The sequence below is a fragment of the Arvicola amphibius genome, chromosome 8 (assembly GCF_903992535.2).
Source record: "Arvicola amphibius chromosome 8, mArvAmp1.2, whole genome shotgun sequence".
In the NCBI taxonomy this organism is placed as follows: domain Eukaryota; kingdom Metazoa; phylum Chordata; class Mammalia; order Rodentia; family Cricetidae; genus Arvicola; species Arvicola amphibius.
In genome coordinates this window covers 23,729,038-23,743,136 of record NC_052054.1, presented here as the reverse complement: position 1 = coordinate 23,743,136, position 14,099 = coordinate 23,729,038, and positions in this window count along the sequence as shown.

The window sequence follows — 14,099 nt, the reverse complement described above, 5'->3', positions numbered from 1 at the left end:
CAGTCTACCAGAGGTTCAAAATCCCAGCTCTATTACGTGCTGGCTCTCAAAGCCTTGAGTGACTTATTTTCAATACTCTGTACAAAGCATGCAATAATGGACCTAACTGATACACCTGCTGTGATTAAAGAATAAATAAATAAATCTACCCTAAATTACTTTGAAAATTAGGAAAATAAAACATAGTATTATATAACTGTCTTCCATTGTAATTTCCATGTTGCTTGGCTTTATATAAGTCAATGTTGACTCTCTACTTCATCCTCATCCTCACTAATGATCTATTGAATATTAATCAGTATAACATAATTCTATTCTTGTTCTTGAAAAAAAGAGTTCTACTGCAGTGGTGACATCTAAGACTCATTGTACTCTTTCTGCTAGTTTTGTTTTTATAAGTAATTCCTCACCAAAAATACTAGTTTTCTTGACTTCCAAATCAACAGGATGAAAGGGAGATATAAATGTAAATAAGAATGTACATGTTAAAATAATCTCCCATTCATTTTTATTGATGCACATTATTGTGTCTTTTGCAATGGCTTTATCTATTCTACAAAATAGAACTCTGAGACTGACTCTCACCATGTATAGTCTGAAGACACTTCTATGTAGATGATATTGCTGAGTAGGCTCTTTAAAATGCATTTTAGGTTCTGAGTTGCTAAGGTATGCAAAGTTTACCGAGATAATATTACATAGACTCTGACTTTGAATAAGAACATCCTGTGATTGAAAATAAGTGGTTCCAAGATGCAGATTTTGTGAAATTGCAGCCAAGTGTGGAACTCAAAGGGAAACCTGTGGCATTTTCTGTGGCTGCTGTGTTATAGGAAAAAGAGAACAAATTCTGCCAATAAAGAGAGACGTTAGCAGATTACAGTGTGAAGTAGTGAAGGAGCTGGGGAGAAAAAAGAAAATGTGAACATACCCAGATATGCCACCAGCCCACCAATAGCATCTCCTAATAATAGGTAGCTGCCATGTGTCATTCTGCCTGGCTTTTATTATCGACACTGTGGATCCAAACTCAGGTCTCTACACTTGTGCAACAGACACTCTACCGACTGATCTGTCTTTCTCTCCATCCCTGCCTTGACTTGTTTTAAAGACACTTGTTTGACACATATGATTCATAAAAGTAATTTATACCAGATCAAATAAAGTCATGAAAAAACACACATTGTCAACACTTAAGACATTGCACGTACATTTAAATAGCACAACATGACCTTTTTTTCCCAGAAGATTATTCATGTTACTAGAATCTTTCTCTCTGAAGCATGTTATGACTTTAGTCATTTATGTCTACAGATGGAGTATCCCACACCCTTGGAACCAGAAGTGTTTAGATTTGAATTTTTTAAGTTTAGACTATTGTAAGCACATAAGATACGTTGAGGGACTAGAATATAAGTAAACATTGACTTTGTTTAATACACATCTTATACACATAATTTGAAGTGAAGGTTGCACAGGAGTTTTAGAGCTCCTGTGTTTTGATTATACACTTTATAAGAGATCAGAGTGTGGAATTTTCCATTTGTAGCATCAGTCAGACTTTGGATCATTTCAATTTCAGACTTGAATTGGTGATGATAAGTTTGTATAATATTCATTCACCCTCAGTGAGGTACTGTGGTATTCCCATCCAGAGCCCACAGACTAGTTTAATGCCCTGTAGACACCAAGATATTGCAAAAAATCACTATTACAGAACAACAAACAAACAATAAGTCTGAATTAGAAAGTGGCTTTATTAAAGACATCTTCCTCTGGCAAGTCTGTAGTGCAACGGGAATAACCACAGGCATGAGATCAGAAATTCTGTTTCAGACACGAGGAATCCGAAACAAATTAAACTGTCCCCTATGCCCAGGCTCATCTCTGTGAAGCAATGATGTTAACACTTAAATCATATAATTATGATGTTGTATGTGAAATATCTCTGCCTCTTTGACATACCACACATACTCAGAATAGCAGCTCAACCCAATTCTAAATTTTCATGGTTTTCTAGAATCCTTTATTTAGATTCTACTCTAATTCAAACCTAAGAACTCACACCAATGTAGGTATGAATGCATGGCTTCCTTAAGGTGTGTGCAGCTTCAAAAATGTTCTTCTGTAACACAGGACAGAAAGTTTCTGTATAGAAAGCTCTGGCACATATGTATTTGATATACAACCCACTAAATACCTGGGGAAGTAATTTAATAAATGTCAGTGATCTGAATAAAATTAATAGTAAACACTGTGTGTCCGATGCTATTATATATGCATTACCTGGATTGATCTATTTAATATATACTATAAGCTAACCAAAAGAAGCTATTTATTTTCTCTGTGCCTCAGGCAAAGCAACAAATATAGCAGAATCTGCACTGCTTCAGAACAGTTGCTAAAATAATAAGCAGCCTGATTTTGTGCAGCTGTTTTTTGTGTTGCCAGCTTAAGCTTAGGCATACAGGAGACCACTCCAAATGCAGGCTGTCAAATCCTACAGAATCATCCAGGTGGCTGGTTGTGGAAAGAGGTGCACAACAACCAGAGATATAAGCTTTTATAAATAAGGAAGAGGTCAGCCTAATTCAATTCCAATATTGTTAATCAAAACAACATTTCCATAAATCACTGGGGATTGTAAGTGATAAAGGAAATTTTCTTCTTCAATTTTTACTCTCTTGATTGTGTGCATTTTCCAAGTGAAAGACCTTCATTTTTTTATACTGATAGAGGGTACAAGCTTTTCTCAAAATCTATCAGAGAGTTGCAAGTGTTAGGAATCTCATCCTAAGATACCAAAGAAAGAGAGAGAATAAAGACAGATTTGTGTTGAACATATTCCATGGTTTGGGTTGACATTTTCACATTGGAAGTGGCTGTGGTTCTTTTATCTCTAAGCCTGCAACTATAAATATGTTAAAATGGTTTTGAGCTGTGAGAAATTTTACATGTTATTGAATTATTTCCAAGAAATTATCCACACTTGTTACAGTCAGATATTTTGAAACACAATGAAAGAGGTGAACACACTTCAAATAGAAATGACACTTGGCAGAATATATAATGATTATACAATTAGAAAAAATTTTAAATGCTTACACATATTAAATTTCCCACTATGTTAATGAAAGAATACTTCTAAAAGCAGATGGTTACATTATACCTTCAGTCAGAAAACAAAACAGTAATTTTGGGGGCTCAGATGACTTCCTCCTTTTTAGTTAATACAAGATTCAAACCCAACGAATGGTGCTGACCATTTTAGTGTGGGTCTTCTCTTTTCAATTATCCCACTTACAAGAATTATTCAGAGACATATGCAGAGTTCTGTCTCCTAGGTGATTCTAGAGTCTGTCAAATTATTTATCAATATTAACCTACTCATAATGTGATTCCTAGTTGTCAACTTGACTATATCTAGAATCAACTATGATGCAGAAATGGCGGTCACACGAGAGATTTTCTGCTTTGTTTAAAGTGGTTAATTTCACTTCTAGTCCAGACATTTGAGGAAGGAAGACAGACACCTTTGATCCAGGTCTTGAGGCAGGAAGATATACCTTTAATGTGGGTCCATACCTTCTACTTGAAATCTATATAAAGACAAGAAGAAGGAAACTTTTGCTCTTTGCCTTCTTTCTAGAACATCCATTCCTTCCCTGGCATTGAAACCTACATACCAGCATATACAGAAAACACCCAACCTTGTGTGAGTGAGCAACTATTAAATTCTTGGTTTTCTATTCACAGCTGGCCATTGTTGGATTATCTTGACAATAAATTCCATGTATCTATGTACATGTGTGTGATTGGATGTGTGTACATGTGCTCGTGTGTGCATGTATGTATGTGTAAAAAAAGAGAGAAAGAGATAGATTCATTCCTTAAGTTCTGTAACTCTAGAGAGCCATGTATATATTTGTACTTAAAATGACTTTTTTAGATAGATAAGTTATTTACTACATAATTAATTTTATGTAAATGCTATTAACAAATGACATATAAGAAAAGATGACCAATAGAGGAAAGAAAATCATTTTGTGTTTCAGAAGCAATAAATTCAAGTTTGAAAAATAAATTACAGGACAGAGAAGGAAAACCAAAGAAGACTTTTAGATATTTCCTTACAAATCAAAAAGTGTGAACACCATTCAAAGTTAGTGGTGCTGATACATAAGGAGCTCTTCTGTTGACTGAGATTTCTGTCCCATCCAAACCACAGTCATTCAGTCTCAAAGAAATACACGGAGGTCTACTACATTAATTATAAACTGTTTGGCCTATTATCTCAGGCTTTTTATTGACTATTTCTTACATCTTACATTCTAGTCTGCGTTAGACAACATGGCTTGATACCTTTGTCAGCAAGGGATTCTCATCCTTCTTCCTCTGTGGCTGGGTGACAGAATTCTGCTGTTCTCATCACCCCGCCTAAACTTCCTGCCTGGTTGCCCCACCTATACTTCCTGCCTGGCTACTGTCCAATCAGCATTTTATTGAAATATAACTGACAGGGTACAGATCAATGTCCCATAGCAGGATCATTTGAAGGATTTGCTTAAACTCAGCAGTGGACCCCAAATTCTCAATATCTGCATAACTAACAAATTTCTTAGAATTGTTAAGGCTCTGTAGAAAGTAGCACAGTTCAGGAACTTCTACTCAAAAAGGAACTTTTATAAAACTTCCAAGAGGGGGGAGAGTCCCATGTAGATAACTCAGTTGTGCTATAGAGTTCATCGTGGATACAAAGGGTGGTTATATAAAGGACAGCAAGAACTGTCTGCTGCTGTGTTTTGAGAGAAGAGAAGGAAAAGGGAAGCCAAGAGCTTCTGAAAATTCATGATTACTCTTGAGGTTCTGACCTAAATACCTGGGTGAATGACTGTGACATTTTCTGTAGTGGCAATTCTCTCCAAGAACCATGCTCATGGAAAAAAAAATGGCATAGGCCCACAATGACTGAGAAACAATGGTGCTCTGCTGAGCATTCAACAACTTTCTCAGTGTAGGAAGAGGAGCAGGTAGTAGGGAACACTGAAAACACTGCTTAATAATTTCCCTGTCCAATCAATGTTATATCTCCAAAGAGGGAAGGCATGTGTATTAGCATATCTGAATATAGTATTTCAAACAAAAAGGCAAATTTTGGACCTAATAATGCCACACAGTTATGATGAACATGACTTAAAAACACCTTAAGTTATAGGAATAACTTAAGTGTCCAACAAGTCAAACCCCGGCGAGGGTGTATTTGTCATACCAGATCACAGCCTAGGTGTGCAAGGGACATGACATGTAGTAATAGAGGAATGAGTCAGGAATGTACACTAGAGGTCAACCGTGGTAGTACATGCCCTCAATTTTATTACTCACAAGGCAGAGACAAGTAGAACACATCTCTGTGAGTTCAAGACCAGCCTACTCTACACAATCAGTTTCAGGTCAGGTCTCTCAAGACTGAATAGTAAGCAAGAATCTGTCTTCTAGAAAAAAAGCTAAGAAGAGAAGTATGAAGGGGCAGCCTTAGAAGAACACAGGAGTTTCAGTGGGTGTCTAAACCATGACATGGAGGGGGGGAGTATAATGAATAGCTGTATGCAACAGGGTTGGGAACCGACACATTATGTTAATTCAACAGCTTAGATTTCAACTAGCCACTCTTTATCCCATCCTGCAGAGCATCTCTTACTCAAAAATTGTCACTGTTCATGGTCAATCAATTTTTACTTCCATATAGATAAGAAAGTCACTTTCTTAAATGTACAAAGAACTCCAAAAACATCTAAACACAAAATGAGAGCTTGAATGGCCTATTATTTAATCGGTGAGCTCTTGGTGTTGATTTTGGTCTTATTTCCAATACTTAGGTATCCCAGGTTGATTTCATATTTGCTGTGTAGATGAAGATGACCTTGAACTTCTGATCTTCCTTCTTGTGCCTCCCAGATATGACATGGGAATATGACAGTATATGCTACCAGTCCCTGTTTATTAGTGCTAGGGATCCAACCTACAGCTTGTTCCATACTAGGCAAGCACTCTATCAACAGAGCTATAACTCCAACCCCTAAATATGCTTCTTGAAGATATTAATTGGGATAGTCAAAAATGAAGGAGGTCATGTAGTGTTGGAATCTCTGAAGCTGGAGGCTAATTAGACTCCACTATATAACAAATTTAAGGTCAACCTGAGCTGCATATTGTGACACATCCTCAAAAGAATTTACTAGAAAAAACAATTATTCTAGTATGTAGATTCCATAACAACTAAGTTCATTTTATATCTGGGAATTAAATAGGGCAAAATAGATCACACTTCTTTTCTAAGTCCTCAAGTATTTCTTGTAAGAAAAAAAAATAATTCTCGTTGCTGTTTATGTATTTATTGTTCTTATATCAGCATATATTAATATAATTTGAGAAGTGTTACTTCATACCTTTATAAATGGTATGGGGGCTGAGATGAAGTAATGCCACTTCTCCAAACAAGATGACACAGAGAGAGGAAGGGATAGGCAACAGAGGGAAGGAGCAAAGGGAAAGAGGAAATTGACCAAAATCATTTATTAAAGTCCCAAGATTTCAGGATGATATGCCCCAACTGTAAGCCTCTCCACTCATCTTTCAACCTGCTACTTGTATTGGATGGGTTTACAACGTGACACATAATTGAACATGTTTTAGGTCAAATCAGCCTTTTTTCCAAAGGAAATATGAAGAAGTAAGGATATCATCACACAAACCATAAGAAGAAAGACATTAGCTTTTGTTTCCATTACCAGTTTTTACTCTAGCCTTTTTTGTTATTTTTATATGAATTTTGAAGCGGTTTCTTTAAAAAGAGAGAAAAATGAATATCATCAGTTGCTCGGTTTCTATAGTAACAAAATCTAATTTCTGGATTTCTTCATGAGCTATGATCATGTTGAAAGCAAAGAGGACTCATGGGTCTTACAAAATTTATAAAGTCCTGAACAAATAAGACTGGCATCTTCTGGTGTTTGTTTGAAATGTAGCAAAATTGTACCAGATCTATGCCCCAACCGTAAGCCTCTCCCCTCATCTTCCTGCTGCTTGTATCAGATGAGTTTACGATATGACATATAATTGAACATGGTTTAGGTCAAATCAGCCTCTTTTTCTGAAGGAAATATGAAGAAGTAATGATGTCATCACAGAAACATTTTCTCTTGAATGCCAAAAGATAAATTTACTGGAGATGAAAATCTTTCTGCTTCTTTTCAGTAATGCAATCCTTAGACTCAAAATAGTTCAAAACATAAGTGCTTGATGTGTACATTCCAGTAGTGATCACACTGGCAGAGTGTCTCTCTCCTGAGAAAGAATGAAAAGAGAATGAACTGAGAAGGGCATGGGGGCCCTGGAGTCTTCCTCCCACCCTCTTGCCTGACAGTTGTGAGTTATGAGGTGTTACACAGTAAAACAGAGTTACTGTAAGAGCTGTCCAAATAACTTACAGCAATGAATCACAATACCATCTTCAGGAGATAATTCATGTCACCAGTGAATGTTCAGTAATATGGATTTTTCTCCAAACACCATATTTAACAGACAACATCACTGAAAGGTGAATTTAATGGCACAGTGGATTATTTAATAGAATTGAACTGTACTCCAACATGGAATGAAAGTGATTAAAATGTATGCAGAGATGATAAAGTCATTTAAATTAAATACTGGATGTAACTACCAAATAGTAATCAGCCTACAGTGTTAAGATGCCAACCAAACCAAAGATTAAAAAGAATGAATAATAACACTATTAGAATTTGTACAATTTAACATTGCCTTTTTCTTGTTATGGGAGTGATTTTAAATTAAATTAAACATTAAATTAAATTCTAAATATATACAATAGATATTTACTCTACAACAATACTGTAACATTGCTTCTGCAAAAGTAATTATTTGAATAAATGAAAGATAAATTTACGAGTTAAGACTCTCTTTAAATATGAGCTACCATCATCTCATCAATAGCTAATTAATGAAGACAATTATAAAATGTGATACACAAGAAGACTGGTAATATGTCAGTACTGATCCATTTACATATTGCACATTGAGACTCCAAAGACTGTGCGAAGGTTTAAGGCAATAGGCCATTTGCCATTGGCCTTGACCTTGCCATCAGTGTGACATTCTGCATTAGTTTGAGCATCCAACTCTGGTCCATTGCTAAGTGTGTCCACTCAGTTTGTCTTAGATGGCTGCAGACAAGTCTCTGCTTTCGGTAATCTAGTGTTCTGCTCTGTGTTGATTTGAAGTTTTTCCTTCTGAAATTTAAGGATTGATCAGAATGTCCTTGATCCCTTTCCAGTTTAAATACTTTTCTACTCCACAGATTGTCTCAATAAAGCAGATAATTGCGCTGGCCAGAAGTTTTATGTGCAGACGTACATCAAAGGAAAGAATAAGTAGCCAGCAAAATATTATGTGCAGTATTGAAAACACCATGTACCCAATTTATCTCCAAATTGTCTTGTGCACCCATCATTTTCTGCAGTTTCTATTCCAACACCCTAGCTCAGTTCCTCACAGATTTTCTTCATCTGCACTTTTCCAGGCATTAGTTTACAACATATTTCCTGTCAGCTTCTTCCTCCCACAAGCCATCCTGCCTTCCTGCCACATCATATTGATCACTGGAAGGAAATGCTCTGATTAAGTCACACCTTTGGTCAAAGTCAACAGCTGTCTACACAATGGGATTGATTTCTCACTCTCTCTTCATGTCCGCAGCTTGGCCTTGTCTCATGCTAATGTTCTACAAAATTCCTACTGATGGACAGGAGGACATCAAGGTCCAGCCTGAGCCCAGGTCCCTTCCAGGCTATCAGAGACTTCCTTTTTCTCATCTCATTCTGTGCAGACAGTGTAGCACAATGGATTTGCTTGCCTGATTGCTTGCTATTTGTTTTGGTATGCAGAATGAGCACTCCCCAACTTCTCTGTTACGATAACAGCTGCTGCCCCCCTAGAGGTTGGCAGATGTACCAGGCCTTGGACGAAACGCTCAATTACTGCTACACATTGACACCCAAGAGACTTCCCGATTCCACTTGTAGATGAGGAAATTTTTCCGATGTTTTTAACCTGAGGCTTCCCAGATCATGAAGAAAGGAAAACAGTGTACTTTTTTTTAAAGGGAGAAATAAACAGAGATAGACTTGATTAAAAAAATTATAAACCACTTGTGAATTTAGATATGATTTTGCTGAATGTCCTAACTCATTCTTACATTTCCAAAACATATGAACTAGTAATATTTTAATCTAATTTTATTTAAATTTCTATCTTCTATTGTCAAAATAGGCTGAAAATTATATATATATATATATATATATATATATATATATCCCATTATACAACTAAATGCTTTTCTAAACAAGGAGCAATCATCAATAATTTCTCCCACATACATTCATGTTTATTTTATTTTAAACATATCCCTATAAATGGCATCATATTGGTATGAATTAATATCATGTGCACTACTACAGTACTCTCTATATTCATGCTTGCAGGTGATAAATAGGCAACTCTTTTAATAAGAATTTAAAAATCACCGAAGAAAAACATTAATAAAATTGTTAGTTTACAAAAGAGTTAAGTGTTTTTGAAAACTGTATGAATAGAAGAGAAGAGATTGATAAGTAAGACATTAGGTTGTTTCAGAACTAAAAAAAAAGTGAAAGAACCTAACTTTTCTTCACTGCTTACTCTCAGGTATTCTTTTCTGTCTCTTTTTCATTTATCATGCTTCCTTGTACTCTTTTTTTTCTTATTCAAGCAGGAAAAAAAGTTATATTTCAACAGAAGAATGACTATGGCCTCTTCTAAGGTTTCTGAGCTGGGGAGATGAATCAATTGATCAACTACTTGCTGAGTGAATGTGAAGCCATGAATTTCAGACCCCAGAAGCCAATGCCAGGCTAGACAGAGTGGATTTGTAATGCACTGTGGTGAGAGGAGTAGCGAAGACAGCAGAATTCCCGTGGAATCCGTGGGCACAGTGGTGAACAACAGAGACCGTGTAACTGACACCTGACATTGTTCTCTGACTGCCAAAAGTTTACCATGGCATGTACACACACACACACACACACACACACACACACACACACACTAAAAGGGTTATGAGGTTTTCTGAAGCCATGAATTTTGTTAAACAACTTGAGATCACCTCTTGTGAACTTATAAACTACAGTTTTCTAACTTTTGTTAATGAACTCAAATTTCTAGTTTTAAGAATATCTCACTTTTGACTGCTTAGCTTTGATAAACCGAGGACATTTTCTGGGGGAGGGGCCCAAAAGATATTTTTTAAAACATAACAAGATTCCCCTTCTGACCTTTAGTTTTCATTAGGGAACTCTGTACTAGAGATACAAATTTTATACATTGTTTCTACTAATAGTCTACTCTCACATAATTGTTTTCTCTATTTAAGATAATTGTTTAGTTAATGCAATTGTTTACATGTCTTTTTGTCTGTTGGTCTACTGTTAACCTATATCTATGACTTTATAATTGTATTAAAGACTGCAATTTAGAGAGTTGTATATATCAGTAAAATCAACAAATAACAAGAGGCTTCAGAATTTAATAAGCAGGCGATTGTGGTTCATTTAGTTCTATGTAAATTTGAACTTCTACTCCTTCTCAAACTGTTGGAGTTGATCTATTGAATTACTTTTAGTGTAATGTTAAATCATCTTTTTTATCAGTAAATATGTTTCTATAAGCTACCTTTACATATATGTTTTATGGTGCATTTATGTGATAAAGTTCCTCCAAAATAGATTGAGCTGCTGAAAAGTTGGCTCAGTAGTTAAAAGAAATTTCTGCTCTCTCAGAGGACCAGAACTCAGTCCTCAGTGCCCACAAGGGCGTTGCTAGCTACCACCTGTAACTCCAGATCTGTAGTGGGAGGCTGCTTATTTCTTCATGACTGCCCAGACCACTAAGTAATCACACAGAAACTGTATTATTAAACTACTGCTTGGTTAATGACTTAAGTGTATTCCTTGATAGCTCTAATTTCTTAAATTAACTCATTTATATTAATTTGTGTTTCGTCGTGTGGCTGTGGCTTACTGGGTAAAGTTCTATCTGGCATCTGTTTCTGGAGAGGTTACATGACCTTTCTCTTACTCCACCTTCTTTCTCCCAGCATTCAGTTTAGTTTTCCCTGCCTAGATCTACTCTTCCCTATCACAAACCATGGCAGCTTCTTTATTCATTAACCAATAAAAGCAACACATATACAGAAGGACCTCCTACACCACAGATCTGATGTGCAGTTCTGGTTTCTGTGGTCATGTGCACACACTCATACATATGCACAAACATGCATACAAAAGAATAAAATATAATAATGTAAGTATTTGTTAAGGGACTTTCATTCAAATTGACTTAAAAATAATAGAGAAACAGTTATCAGATCTTTTATGACTCTTCAATTAACAAAATAAGAAAAATATAAGTAAGTAGTATCCATGTAAGCTTAGTCTAAATTCCTTAAATAAATAATGCAGCAAAATTTTCAGTGTAGAATCTCTAGATCCAACTGCCCCAACGTGTCAATTAGTCAGGCTAAGCTTGACTACCTGTCCCAATGTGTCAATTAAAGATATCAGTAATGATGAGGAGCAAAGAAAAGAAATTTTGTCAATGTAGCCACATTGAAAGGAACAAATTAAAGGGTCCAGTAACCCCTACCCATCACCAGAGCACTGACAATGGCTCTGAATGTAAAAATTAACAGAAGGAATGCAAATTATTCATGATTTAGCCAAGCTAATAAGAGAACTTTGTTTATTAGCTCAGTTCTGCATAAATAAGGTAGTCTGAAAAGTTTGTATTAAGTGAAGAGACAATCTGTTTTTTGGGAAATCATTCCTTCTCCCCCAGGAAACTTTCTTCTTGTCCTTATGGGTAATTTCATTAAAAGGGTATGGTTCATGCTGGGGTCTTTGCTGTTCCCGCAGTGCTAAGTGACTCTAAATTTAAGATCATGAGTTATCTTTATGCTCTAAGCATTAAAGTGATGATTAAATAAGTGATTGCCATAGAGAGAATAGTGTACAGAGTCAATTTGGCTCAGAGTGAAGGAGAAAAAGGAGAAAAATCTCTGAAGACAGAGATGCTGAACTTTTACCCTGCCATTGTCTGCCTCATGATGCTGGATGAGAAGTCCAAACCTTTTGACAAAAATAATCTTTTACTGATCATTACAAAAAACTTAAGTATTCAATAAATTAATCTGTTTCAACAATTAAAAGAACCTGATAAAAGAACCAGAGGTATCTTGAGGATCCTTAGTATGTGTTACTCATATTTCCAACATGGTTTCCTGGGTTGTCACTAAAACACAAGACTATTGTGTTAGAAATTATTTTTCTCAAGTAAAAATTTTGCAAGAAAAAATAAGAGGAATCATCAAGAAAAATTCTAGAAATATGTAAAGAGTTAGACATACAGGATATATTCCAAAGGATGTTAAAGTAGGAATTAAAATATTTTAGATGAGAAATGACTTAGCATGATACAATAACACTGGGTTCTAATATATAAGATTTTTTCAAAAATTGAAGAGAACAGGTGAACATAAAGCTAAAGTATGTCACACAGAGGTTTGTCAAAGTTAAAACTGGTACAAAATGGCATAAGTATGACTAAGTTGTCTATAATTAAAGGTTCAAAGAAGCCCTAAGGCCAAAATTTAGAACCTTGATGTATAACTGAATCCAGAGTCTATAAACCAAAATAAGATTCAATTAAAATTTTTATTCTGCCTATGGTAATAATTACTTCCTCAGAAAACTGGCTTAAAGTACAATAATTTTATTTTACCCTTTACTGAAATGTATTAGATTTTAGCCAGATATTCCCAGCACAAGAACCTAAGTGTGTCTTAGTGATGCCTGTTTTCCCATTGAATTGAAGTTTTCATTTGTCACAAAGTCAAAACTTTAACAATTAAAAAAAACTCTATTATAATGAATTGCTCATACTTGGAACATTATTGCTCTATCAAAATACATTGTTTTAGTGGATCGTGTCTTTTGAGCAGCATGTATCACAGAGGCTGAAATAACTGAAATTCCATCCATAAAGGGATAGCAAATTGCACAGCATTAGAAATACATGATACTTGGAATTTCAGAATATTCAAAACTAGAACTGGTTCAGTGAGCCAAAAAGCCATGATGCCAAGTGTCATGGTTGCTTAGCGTCTATATCTTATAGATTCTGGTCACTCTACTGTGTCTATGCATTAAATCAAATTAATTGGTATATATTTGACATATTTTTCCTAGGTTCTACTCATTGCCCTAGAAAATGAATTAATCATTTTATTAATGCCTTAATATAATCTAAGGTTATACAATGACTCCTGCCCCCCTTTTCTTGCTTTATGAAACTATATATCATGGGATAATTTTTAGTCATAAGGACAAGGAAGTTCCTATGATTTTCATATAGCTTTCTATCCACAACTCACTGTTTCTCCAAAATCAAGTCACAGTTTAACTCCAAAGTCACATAGTAGTATTAATAGGATGAAAATATACTCAAATTCTAATACTTAGAGTTTTGATGGTGTGTTTAGTATTTGATAAAACTATGATTAGTATCACTTTATATCCAATGACTGAGTCATTCTAACTTAATACCATGAATAAAAGACAAGAGAAAGGCTGACAGGTATATTCCTTATCAATAACTGTAATGTCCTTCCCTAAATCAGAACTACACTATCAAGATGGTAGGTAAATACAGTCTCTGAATACAAACTTGCAAAAGTATAAGCCAAAGTGAACCTTTATTTCTTCAGGTTTGTCTTCTTGCCTTCTTCTTGTCTGCCTTGGTATTTGATTATAGTAACACCAAACAGATTAATATAGGAGGTTTTATAAAGATACGTGGAGTCCAGTAAATTACCTCCCAGCTACAGTGAGGTAATTCAATACCATATCGCAAGGAGTCACTTATAATAGTCAAGCTTGTAGTCATGTTAGTTAGATTTTCTAGATGTACAGAAGTGTATTTCAGATGGATAG